The 12112-nt window shown below is 32.4% G+C and overlaps 1 non-coding gene across 1 annotated transcript; it reads left to right on the top strand.

Annotated features, from left to right (window-relative positions):
- Nucleotides 1–274: 274 nt before the first annotated feature.
- LOC141510399 (5S ribosomal RNA) lies at nt 275–393 on the top strand. Its single transcript, XR_012474893.1, has one exon. It is a non-coding gene; the product is annotated as a 5S ribosomal RNA (ribosomal RNA).
- The last annotated feature ends 11719 nt before the right edge of the window (nt 394–12112 follow it).

Genomic DNA, 12112 nt, shown 5'->3' with positions numbered 1-12112 from the left:
TTATAATACTTTTTAACATAATAAAACTATCATGTAAAATGCTTTTTCCTTCTCTGTACTTAAGATGTTTTACACCCATATTTAAGAAGACTAAAATAATACAGAAATAAGTATATACAATTTTATTTATCTGTTCTTACTCTGGATTCTAATAGCATCTTTCTTAAGATGTGCTTTATAGCTAATTTTGGTATTTATAACAGTGAAAACTAAATTTAGTCATTATTTAAAATTTTAATTTGCTCATTAGGTTTTTTTAAAAAATCTATATATTGTCTACGGCCATACCACCCTGAACGTGCCCAATCTTGTCTGATCTCGGAAGCTAAGCAGGGTCGGGCCTGGTTAGTACTTGGATGGGAGACCACCTGGGAATACCGGGTGCTGTAGCCTTTAAAAAAAAAAAAAAAATATATATATATATATATATATATATATATTATATAATATATATATATATATATATCATTCTTTCCTTTCATACTTCAAGTTTCAAATTTTCTTCCTCCTTTTTCTTTTCCCTATTGAGAAGGCAAGAAATTTCACATAGGTTATACTCATATTGTAATACAAAACACATTTCCATGCTAGTTAGACAATGAACAAAAACAGACAAGCAAACAAGAAAAAAAGTGGATCATCACAATATCACTGTTATTGTGTACAGTGTTTATATGATTCTGCTCATTTCACTTATTTCTTTTTCACTTTGGTTAAATTCTTGCAACTTTTTCATGTTTTCACAAGGGCATCCTATTGGGGGCAACTAGTCGACCAGCCCTGGAGTCAGGAGGATCTGAATTCAAATCTGAATTCAAATCTTACCTCAGTCACTTAATAATTACCTAGCTGTGTGAACACTTAACCCTATTGCCTTGCAAAAAACCAACAAACACACAAAAAAACAAGGGCATCCTGTTCATCATTTTAAAAAATATTTTATTTATTTATTTTTCCAACTACATGCAATGAATTTTAAACCATACATTTTTGCAAGGTTTAAAATTTCATTTTTCTCCTTCCTTCCTTTCCCTCCCCCCTTTCCCTGACAGAAAACAATCTAATGTAGGCTACACATTTATAATTATGCTAAGCACAAATCCATATTAATCATGTTGTGAAAGAAGAATCCAATCAAAGAGGGGGAAAATTAGACAGAAAACAAAAACATTAACACTTAAGAAAACATTTCAAAATTCACGATAGTAAGTTTTGGTTTACTCTTAAACTCCATAGTTTCTTCTTGGGATATGGATGTTTTGTTGTTGTTGTTGTTGTTGTTTTAGAATTTAGAATTTAGAATTTTAGAATTCATGCCTGAATTTCTTCATCTGTTGTCATATTCTTTAATCATTTACCATTTGGAGAATGATTTGCATTCTTATAATTTTGACTCAATTCTCTACATATTTTAGAGATGTATCCTTTGTCAGAAACAGAATTTGAAAAACTTGTTTCCCAAATAGCTGCCTTCCTTTTAATTTTAGTTGCATTGGTTTTATTTGTGGAAAAACATTTCAATATAATGTATTCAAAAAATCATTTTGTGTTTTATGATATTGTCTAATCTCTTTTTTGGTCATAAATTGCTTCCCCTGCCATAGATTGGACAGGTATACTATTCTTTGTTCTCCTCAATAGTTTATGATATACCCTTTTATGATCTATATTTTGTACACATATTGACCTTATTTTGGTCTAAATTGTGAGCTGTTTGTCAATGCCTAGTTCCTCCCATACTATCTTAAAATTTTCCCAGCTAGTTTTATAAGGAGTGAGTTCTTATCCCAGAAACTGGAATTTTTGGAGTAATCAAACAGCAGCTTATAGTCATTTACTACTCTTGCTATTGTCACTGATACAACTCTATTTCTCAGCCAGTACTAAAAAGTTTTTATTAGTCCAATAATTACTTTTTAAATTTTTTTAATTAGCTAAGGCAGAGGTTAAGTGATTGCTAAGCAATTATTAAGTGTCTGAGGCAGGATTTGAACTCAGGTCCAAATGATTGCAGGGTTAGTGCTCTATCCACTGCTCCACCTAGCTTCCCCCAATAATTCTTAAATTATCTTTTCTGTATCTATTTTCAGGTCATATTTTCCCAGTGAGGTAATTTACATTTTCTTCTACCTTTTTCATATTTTTTAAAGTTTGTTTAAATGATTCTTGTCTCATGGAGTCATTTACTTCTTCTAGCTTGTCAAGAGTTATTTTCTTCAGTCAACCTTGGCATCTCCCTTTCTTTTTAGTTAATTTTATTTTGAAAAGGAGCTGTTTTTGCATCCATTTGCCTAGTGATCAGAATCAGTTAATTCCCACTGGTTTGGCAGAAGAAAGCCTATTTTTATACTGAATTTTGCTAACCGGTTTTTAAATCTTTTTTTAGAGTTGTTTTATGATTTTTTTATTAGTTGATATTTTATTTTTCCAAACACATTTTATGAAAGTGTCCCAGCGTTCATCAATGTGCCTATGTATATTTTTAAATTACATGAATTCATTCTACCCCTTCCTTCCCACCCCTCTCCCTTCAGCAGTGAACAGTCAGATTAATATTGTACAAACACATGTGTTTTAAACCTCTTTACAGATTAGTCATTTTTTGTATAAGGAATAAGGATTAAAGGAAAGAAATATGTAAGACATTTTTAAGTGAGTGTGGTGTTCATCAGATTCTGAAGAATTTTTGTTTTGTTTTATTTTCTTCCTCTTTATAATTGTCTATAGGAAGTCTAGTAGGATTGTTCTAGCTCTCTTAACTGCCAAGAGGAGCTACTTCCATCAAGGTTGTTCAAATCACAATGGGTTGATGTGTACATTGATCTCTTGGTCGGCTGCCTTTGCTCAGCATCAGATCCTGTAAGTCATTTCATGCTTCTCTAGAGTGTGACCATTAGTGGTTTTTTTAAAGATCAATAGTATTCCATGATATTCATGTATCATAATTTTCTTAACCATTCGCCACTTGATGAGCATCCCTTCAATTTCCAATTCTTACCATTACAAAAAAATGCTGCTATGAGTATTTAAGGAAATATGATACTTTTCCCAATTATTTTAATGGTTTCTTCTGTTTATAAGCCTGGCCTGGAATTGGAATTGCTGGGTCAAAGGGTGTGAAGTTTTACTTCTCTTTCAGCAAAGTTTCATATTGTTCTCCAGAATGGTTGGATCAGTTCTCAACTCCACCAACAATGCATTATTGTCCCAATTCTCCCACAACCTCTCCAATATTGATCATTTTCACTTTTTCACATCTTAGCAAATCTATTAGGTGGGAGGTGTTACCTCAAAGTTGTTTTAATTTACATCCTTCTAATCAAAAATGATTTTGAGCAAATTTTACATGATTTTACAGGGCTTTAATTTCTTCATTTGCAAATTTTCTATCCAAATCCTTTGGCTATTTGTCAATTGGGGAATGACTTATAACCTTCTAAATTTGATGCAATTCTCTATATATTAGAGAAATGAGAAATTTTTCAGAACTCCTAGTTGTGAAGAAATTTTCCCCAGATTTCTGCTTTCCTTCTAATTCTGGCAGCACTGATTTTATAAGTGCAAAACTTTATTGTCAAAATAAATCATTTTTCAATTTATAATATACTCTATTTCTTCCATGGTCATAAATATATTCCCTTTCCATAGATCTGATAGAGTATTTCTTAGTCTATTAATTGTATGGTGCCTAAATCCTGTACCCATTTTGACTTTATTTTGTTTATAGGGTATAAGATGTGGGTCTATGCTTAGGTTTTGCCATACTATTTTCCAGTTTTTCCAAAAATTTTTGTCAAATAGTGAGTTCTTATCTCAGAAACTAATGTCTTTGGGTTTATGAGCCAGATTATTATAGCCATTAGCTACAATTAGTTTTGAACCATTATTTAAAAAATGATTTTATTTAATTTGAGTTTTATAATTTTTCCCCTAATTTTGCTTCCCTCCCCCTACCATGCAAAGAAGGGAGTGTGTTACTCTTCACATTGCTTCCATGGTATTCATTGATCTAAGTTGAATGTGATGAGAGAGTAAGCATAGCCTTAAGGAAGAAAATAAAATATAAGAAATAGCAAAATTGCTTAATAAGATAAAGGTTTTTTTTGTAAATAAAAGTCTTTGTTCAAACTACACGATTCTTTCTTTGGATACAGATGGTATTCTCCATCACCGATATCCTAAAATTGTCCGTGATTGTTGCACTGATGGAATGAACAAGTCCATCAAGGTTGATCATCACCCCCATGTTGCTGTTAGGGTATATAACGTTTTTCTGGTTCTGCTCATCTCACTCAGCATCAGTTGATTCAAATTCATTCTGGTTTCTCTGAATTCCCATCCCTCCTGGTTTCTAATAGATCAATAGTCTTCCATGACATACATATAACACAGTTTGCTAAGCCATTCCCAAATTAACGGACATTTGTTTAATTTCCAATTCTTTGCCACCACAAATAGGGCCTTTTTCATGATCTCTTCAGGGCATTGCTGGATTGAGATAAGCGCATTTTTATTGGCTTTTGGGTGTAACTCCAAATTGCTCTCCAGAAAGATTGGATGAGTTCACAGCTCCTCCAAAAATGTATTTATGAACCAGATTTCTCATATCCCTTCCAACATTGATCAGTGTACTTTCTGGTAATATTGGCCAGTCTGAGAGATGTGAAGGGGTACCTCAGATATGCCTTAATTTGCAATTCTCTAACAAGTAATGATTTATAGCAATTTTTCATACAATTATGGATTGCTTTGATTTCTTCATCTATACATTCCCTTTGTATATACTTTGACCATTTGGCAATTGGGAATGGCTTGTTTTTTTGAAAATTTGACTGAGTTCTCTGTATATTTCAGAAAGGAGTCCTTTGTCAGAAATACTAGTTGTAAAAAATTATTTCCCAATTTACTACCTTTCTTTTGATATTGGCTACAGTGGTTTGTCTGTAATGTCTGTTAATGAAAAAAAGCTATTTAAATTAATGTAATCAAAATTATCTACTTTGTTTTTAATGATGATCTCCATTACTTCTTTGGTTATAAACTACTTCCCTTTCGATAAATCTGACAGGTAAACTATTTATTGATCTTCTATTTTGCTTATAATATTGTTGTTTATGGCTAAATCCTGTATCCATTTGGATCTTATCTTGGTATAGGGTGTGAGGTGTTGGTCTAATCTAAGTTTCTTCCACACTAACTTCCAATTTTCCCAGCAGTTTTTATCAAAGAGAGGTTATTTTATCCCAATAGTTGAACTCTTTGGATTTATCATACAGTAGATTACTATAATCATTTCCAGCTATTGCACCTAGTCTATTCCACTGATCCACCACTCTATTTCTTAGTCAAAACCAGACAGTTTTGATGACTGATGCTTTATAATATAATTGAAGATCTGATAGGGCTAAGCACCTCCTTTTGCACTTTTTGTCATTGAATCTCTGGAAATTCTTGACTTTTTATTTCTCCAAATGAATTTACTTATAATTTTTTCTAACTCATTAAAGTGATTTTTTTGGAATTTTAATAGGTAGGGAACTAAATATGTAGTTTAGTTTTGTTAGAATTGTCATTTTTATTATATTGGCTTGACCTATCCATGAGCAGTTGTTGCTTGCCCAGTTATTTAAGTTTGATTTTGTTTGTGTGCAAATTGTTGTACAATTGTATTCAAAAAGATTTCTGAGTCTATTTTGCAGGTAGATCCCCAGGTATTTTATATTATCTGAGGATATTTTGAATGGGATTTATCTTTCTAGCTCTTTCTGTTGCATCTTGCTAGTCATATCTAGAAATGCTGAGGATTTATGGGGGTTTATTGTATATCCTGCATCTTTATAGTACTTTGTAAAATGATTTTTGGGGATTGTCTGGGTATACCATCATGTCATCTGCAAAGAGTAAGAGTTTTTTCACTTCCTTCTCAATTATAATTCCTTAAATTTTTTTCTTCTCTTATTGCTGAGGCTAACATTTCTTTTTTTGTTGTTTTGTTTTGTTTTTAGTTTTATGCAAGGCGAATGGGGTTAAGTGAGTGAAATGAGATTGGGTTATTTTTTCTATTTAATTTCCTCTTCATTTAACCTGGGCAACTAATATTTTTGTAAATATTTATCCATTTCATTTGGATTATGAAATTTTGTGGCATAGAGTTGTGCAAAATAATCCCAAATTATTGTTTCAATTTCTTCTTCATTGGTGGTGAATTCACCTTTTTCATTTATAATACTAGCAATTTGGTTTTCTTCTTTCTTTTTTTTTAAATCAAATTGACCTTAGGTCTATCAATTTTATTGTTTTTTTTCATAAAACCAACTCTTGTTTTCATTTATTAGTTCAATAGTTTTCTTCCTTTCAATTTTAATAATTTCTCCTTTAATTTTTGGAATTTCTAAATTGATAGTTATTGGTTGTTTTTAATTTTTCTTTCTCTAATTTTAGCTGAATTTTTAGTTCATTGACTTCCTCCATCTCTCCTTTATTCATGTAAGCATTTAAAGATGTAATATTTCCCCTGATAACTGCCTTGGCTGTATCCCATACGTTTTGCTATATTGTTTCATATTGTCGTGATCGAGGAGGAAATAATTAATTTTTCTATAATGTTCTGTTTGATCCACTCATCTTTTAAAATGAATTTATTGTTTCCAATTAGTTTTGGGTATATATACATATATATATATATATATATATATATATATATATATATATATATATATATATATATCCCTGGGCAAATATTGTATATGGTATTTCTTACATTATGATCTGATAAAGATGCATTATTTCTGCCTTATTGCAATTGATCATTAGGTTTTTATGCCCTAGTACATGATCAATTTTTGTGCAAGTCCCATGTACTCCAGAAAAAAGTATATTCCTTTCCATCACCATTCAATTTCCTCCATAAGTCTATCATGTCTGTTTTCTAACAATTTCTTTACCCCACTAACTTCCTACTTTATTTTATGATTAGATATATCTAAATCTGAGAGTGTGAGGTTGAGGTCTCCCACTAGTAGAATTTTACTGTCTCTATCTTCCTGTAGCTCTTCAACTTCTCCTCTAAGAATTTGGATGCTATACCATTTGGTGCATATATATTTAGTATTGAAATTATTATCTATGATACCTTCTATGAGGATACACTTTCCTTCCTTATCTCTTTTAATCACACACACACACACACACACACACATATATATATATATATATATATATATATATATATATATATATATATATATATATATATATAACTGCTTTGTCTGAGATAAGGATTGTTACCCCAGCTTTTTTCACTTTAGCTGAAGCAAAATATATTTGCTCCAACCTTTTACCTTTACTCTATATGTATATTTCTACTTCAAATGAGTTTCTTTTAAGCAGCATATTGTAGGATTCTGGTTTTTAATCCATTCTGCTATTTGTTTACATTTTAAGTGAGAGTTCTTCCCTTTCACATTTAAAGCTATAATTACTAATTCTTTATTTACCTCCATGCTATCTTCACTCTGTTTTTTATTTTCCCCCTTTTTCACTCTATCTATATTCCCCAGTATTTTGTTTCTGAATACTGCTGCCTTCAGTGTTTTTGCTCTTCTACATCAAACCCCTCCCCTTTCTTTCTCCTTTCCCTTTTCCCCTTCCTCCTTCCCTTCCTTCTGTTAGTTTCCCTTTTCTCCCCCCCCTTTGGCCTCCCTCCCCTTTTCTCCTTTTAATACTTGAAAGGTAAGATAAGTTTCTTAACTTAACTGAGTGTGTATAAGTTACTTTTTACCCAATTGTGATGAGAGAAAGATTCAGGTGGTTCTCAGCTTGTCCTTTCTTCCCCTCAATTATAATAGGTCTTTTGTACCTCTTAATGAAATGAGATTTAGCCCATTCAGTCTCCTCCATCCTCGCATCTCCTTACTGTCCCCCTTTTTAAGGAGGTATTGTTTTTAAATAATTCTATCTGAGTCATAGAAAAGTCATGAGCATCCATCACTTCTGCCTAAATATATTCTCTCTAAAGATTTAGGATGCTCAAGAGTTATGAGAATCTTTCTCCCAGGTAGGGATATAGCCAGTTTCATCTTATTGGATAACAGTTTTTTCTTTTACCTTTTTTTTAACCTTTTCATGTGTAGCTTGAGCCTTTTGTTTGATCCCTGAGGGGGTGGGGGAGTGGTTCCTGTTTGCTCTGAGAAGAGCACTCCATTAAAAGAGTGGAACTCAGGTCTAGCACCCAGCTGGTCATTTTCCAGCCATGCTCTGCAACTCTCTGTGCTGGAAATTGCCCTCCCATCTGCCTGGGGCTCACTAGACCTCCACTTCCCTGGCTTAAAACTCTGTGGCTAAAGTTGGTCCTGAGACAGCCATTCACCAAAGCCTCCAGGGTTTTTGGTCCCCTGGCTTCACCTCTCTGCTTTGTCTGTACTTGCCCTCTGCTCTCCTTTCCTGTTTCATCCATGGTCCCCTGAGATGGACCTTGTTGGTAGGTGTTCTTCTCTGAGATTCTTTTTCTGGGTTGTTTTAATAGAATTTCTTTCAAGAGGTTTCTTTCCTTTACATTTATTTTTTGTAACCAGTTCCCTTGCTATTCTTTTTTTTTTAGGTTTTTTTTTGCAAGGCAAATGGAGTTAAAGTGGCTTGCCCAAGGCCACACAGCTAGGTAATTATTATGTGTCTGAGACCGGATTTGAACCCAGGTACTCCTGACTTCAGGGCCGGTGCTTTATCCACTACGTCACCTAGCCGTCCATTCCTTGCTATTCTTGACCTTTGCTGTTCCAGATAAATTCTGTTCCTATTTTTATCTGGCTTAGTAAGAAAATTATTTAGTATTTTGATTGGCATGGAACTGGATAAATAATTTAATTTGTGTAGTATTGTCATTTTTATCATCTATTTGGCTTAGTAGCACTTTATAATTGTGTTCATACAGTTTCTGGGATTGCCTTGGGAGGTATATTCCCATTAAATACTTTTGTCTAGAGTTACTTTAGATGGAATTTCCCTTTCTATCTCTTACTCTTTGGTTTTGGTTATTCATACATAGTAGTGTTAATGATTGATGTGAGTTTTTTTATGTCCTACTTTGCTGAATTTATTTATTGTTTCAAGTAGTTTTTTAGGATGATTTTCTCAGGTTCTCTAAGTATACCATCTGCAAAGAGTGAAAGTTTTGCTTCCTCACTGCCAATTCTGTTTACTTCAATTTCTTTTTCTTCTCTTATTACTACTGCTAGCATTTCTACTATACTGAATAGTAATGGTGATAATAAGTATCCTTGTTTCACTCTTGATTTTGTTAGATATGCTCCATTTGTTCCCACTAGATATAATAATTGTTGATAGTTCTAAATAGTTACTATTCATTATTTTAAGGAAATTTCCACTTATTCCTAAACTTTCTAGTGTTTTTAATAGGAATAGATGTTGTATTTTTTATCAAAGGCTTTTTCAGCCTCTATTGAGATAGTCATATAATTTCTGTTGGTTTTACTATTGATATGTTTACTTATGTTGCGTGTTTTCCTAATATTGGACCATCCTCGCCTGCCTGTAATAAATCCAACCTGATCATGCTGTATTATCCTATTAAAATTTGCTGTAGTCTCATTGTTGAAATTTTATTTAAGATTTTTGCATTAATATTCATTAGGGAGATTAGTCTATAATTTTATTTGTCTGTTTTGATTGTTCCTACTTTAGTTATCAGAACCATGTTGCCATCATAAAAGAAGTTTAGCAGAACTTCTCTTATTTTTTTAAATAGTTTATGTAGTATAGGAATTAATTCCTTAAAATTTCTGTAGAATTAATTTGTAAATCCATCTGTACCTGGAAACGTTTTCTTAGGGAGCTTGCTGATGATTTCTTCTATTTCTTTTCTCTTTTGTTGAAATTGGATTATTAAGTAATTCATTTCCTCTTCCAATAAACTGGGCAGTTTGGATTTTTGTAAATCTCCATCCATTTCACTCAAGTTATCCAATTTATTGAAATATAGTTTGGTAAATTAGCTCTGAATTATTTCTTTAATTTCCTCCTCATTGGTGGTTAATTCACCCTTTTATTTTGGATACTGGTAATTTGGTTATCTTCTTTCTTTTTTTTTAATCAGATTAACCAAAGGTCTGTATATTTTATTGGCTTTGTCATAAAATCAACTTTTAGTTTTATTTATGAGATCAGTGGTTTTCTTGCTTTGAATTTTATTGACCTCTCCCTTGATTTTCAGAATTTTCAATTTGGTATTTGATTGGGGGTGTTTAATATGTTCTTTTTGGCTTTTTTATTTGCATACCCAATTTATTGATCTCTTTCTCTATTTCATTCATATAGGCATTTAGAGATATAAAGTTTCTCATCAAAATTGATTTGGCTGCATTCCATAAACTTTGGCATGATGTCTCATCATTATCATTTTCTTGGGTATAATTATTGATTATTTCTGTTATTTGATGTTTCATCCACCCATTATTTAATATAAAGTTATTTAATTTCTAAATATGTTGGGAGCCAGGGTCTCTAAGCTGTTTGACACAGTTGCAGCAAGAAGACTCAAGGCAGTCACACTGCCTGATGGAACAACTTTTCCTTCTTCAATACATATAGGGATTTCATACATAGCAATATTTATAGGTTTATTATTGATTGCAATATTCACTCACCCTAATAGTGGAATGACTATAAAGGAAGGATTTCAGAGAAATTCCTTGAATAAAACAGATAGTAAACTCTGTCCAAATTTAACAGGACTGCCTCTCCCTGAGCCATACAAAAGGCTTCAATATTATGAAATCTCTGGAAAACGCAACACTGGGAATTCCAAGGAGATGTCAGAATATATACAGGGAATACAGATACAAGATGGGTCAGATAGAATTCCAGGGAAATTAATAGTTTTGCCCCCCCTTATCATACACAGGAATATATGTAAAAGATGGTGAGAAAATAATTAGTACAGTTGAATGATATGTGAACTCCAGCAGCCTTAGTTTCATGGGAAAGAATAAAAAAGTCACAGAGACTGGTTTCTACCAACAAGTCCTGAAAGAAAAATTGGTTATTGTAAGAGTTAATGGATGTGTGGACAAGCATAAAGACCCTCACTATAGATTGTTAATGAAGTGTATCAAAAAACATTACTTACACAGAAAATATAAAAAAATTTCCATTAAAAGAATTGCTTAATTCATAACTTTAAATGAATTAACAAGTATACAATGTAGTAATAAATAAGGTAACAGGTTGAGGTCATCATGGTCTGAATAGGGATAAGAAATCAATTAAACATATGATTATTAATTAACCTTGTAATCACATGATTAAAATTTGTAACCACACGAATTATATGAATGATGATGAAAATTGTACAATTTTGTAACCAAGGAAATGATCTTAACTTGTTTGCTTGAAACACACATGATTCTGAGGCTATAAAAGTAAATCCAAGCAGCTGAAAGTTAGTCAACCTGCTCCTGCCTCTACCCGCTTGTTGACTCAACTCATTTTGCTGACTCTATCCCTCCTGTCAGGTTCCAAGGACCCCACGGAGGTTGAACCCCTGCATAATTAGTTCTTGGTTTATCTTTCCCTGACCCTTTATTTGCATCATGGTCTGAGAAGTGTGCATTTATTATTTCTGCCTTTCTGCATTTGATGTTTAGATTTTTGTTTCATAGTACATGGTTAATTTTGGTGTACATGCTGTTATTACTTTCAATGAAGTTGATATTTTTCATAAATTTTGTGCATGACTCATTTTGTTTTTTCCATTCTTCATTTTCTTTTTCCTGGGTATTTTTTTATTTAGGGTTTTTTTTTTTTTGGCAAGGCAACAGGGTCAATTGTCTTGCTGAAGGTCACACAGCTAGGTAATTATTAAGTGTCTGAGGCCGGATTTGAACTCAGGTACTCCTGACCCCAGGACTAGTGCTCTATTCACTGTGTCGCCTGGCCACCCATGCCACCTAGCTGCCTTCTTCCTTGCTTTTTAAATTCTTTTTAAGCACTTCTATGAGCTTTTGTATTTGAATACAATTCCTACACTCTTTCTTTTTGCATTTTTCAAAATTTTATTTTTAAAGAATTTGTTTACTTCCGTCACTTTTTTCTTTAT

This window comes from Macrotis lagotis, chromosome 1, assembly GCF_037893015.1.
Source record: "Macrotis lagotis isolate mMagLag1 chromosome 1, bilby.v1.9.chrom.fasta, whole genome shotgun sequence".
NCBI classification, from domain to species: Eukaryota; Metazoa; Chordata; class Mammalia; order Peramelemorphia; family Peramelidae; genus Macrotis; species Macrotis lagotis.
Note: the sequence above shows the minus strand (reverse complement) of the source record. Positions and strands in the feature narration are given on the sequence as shown.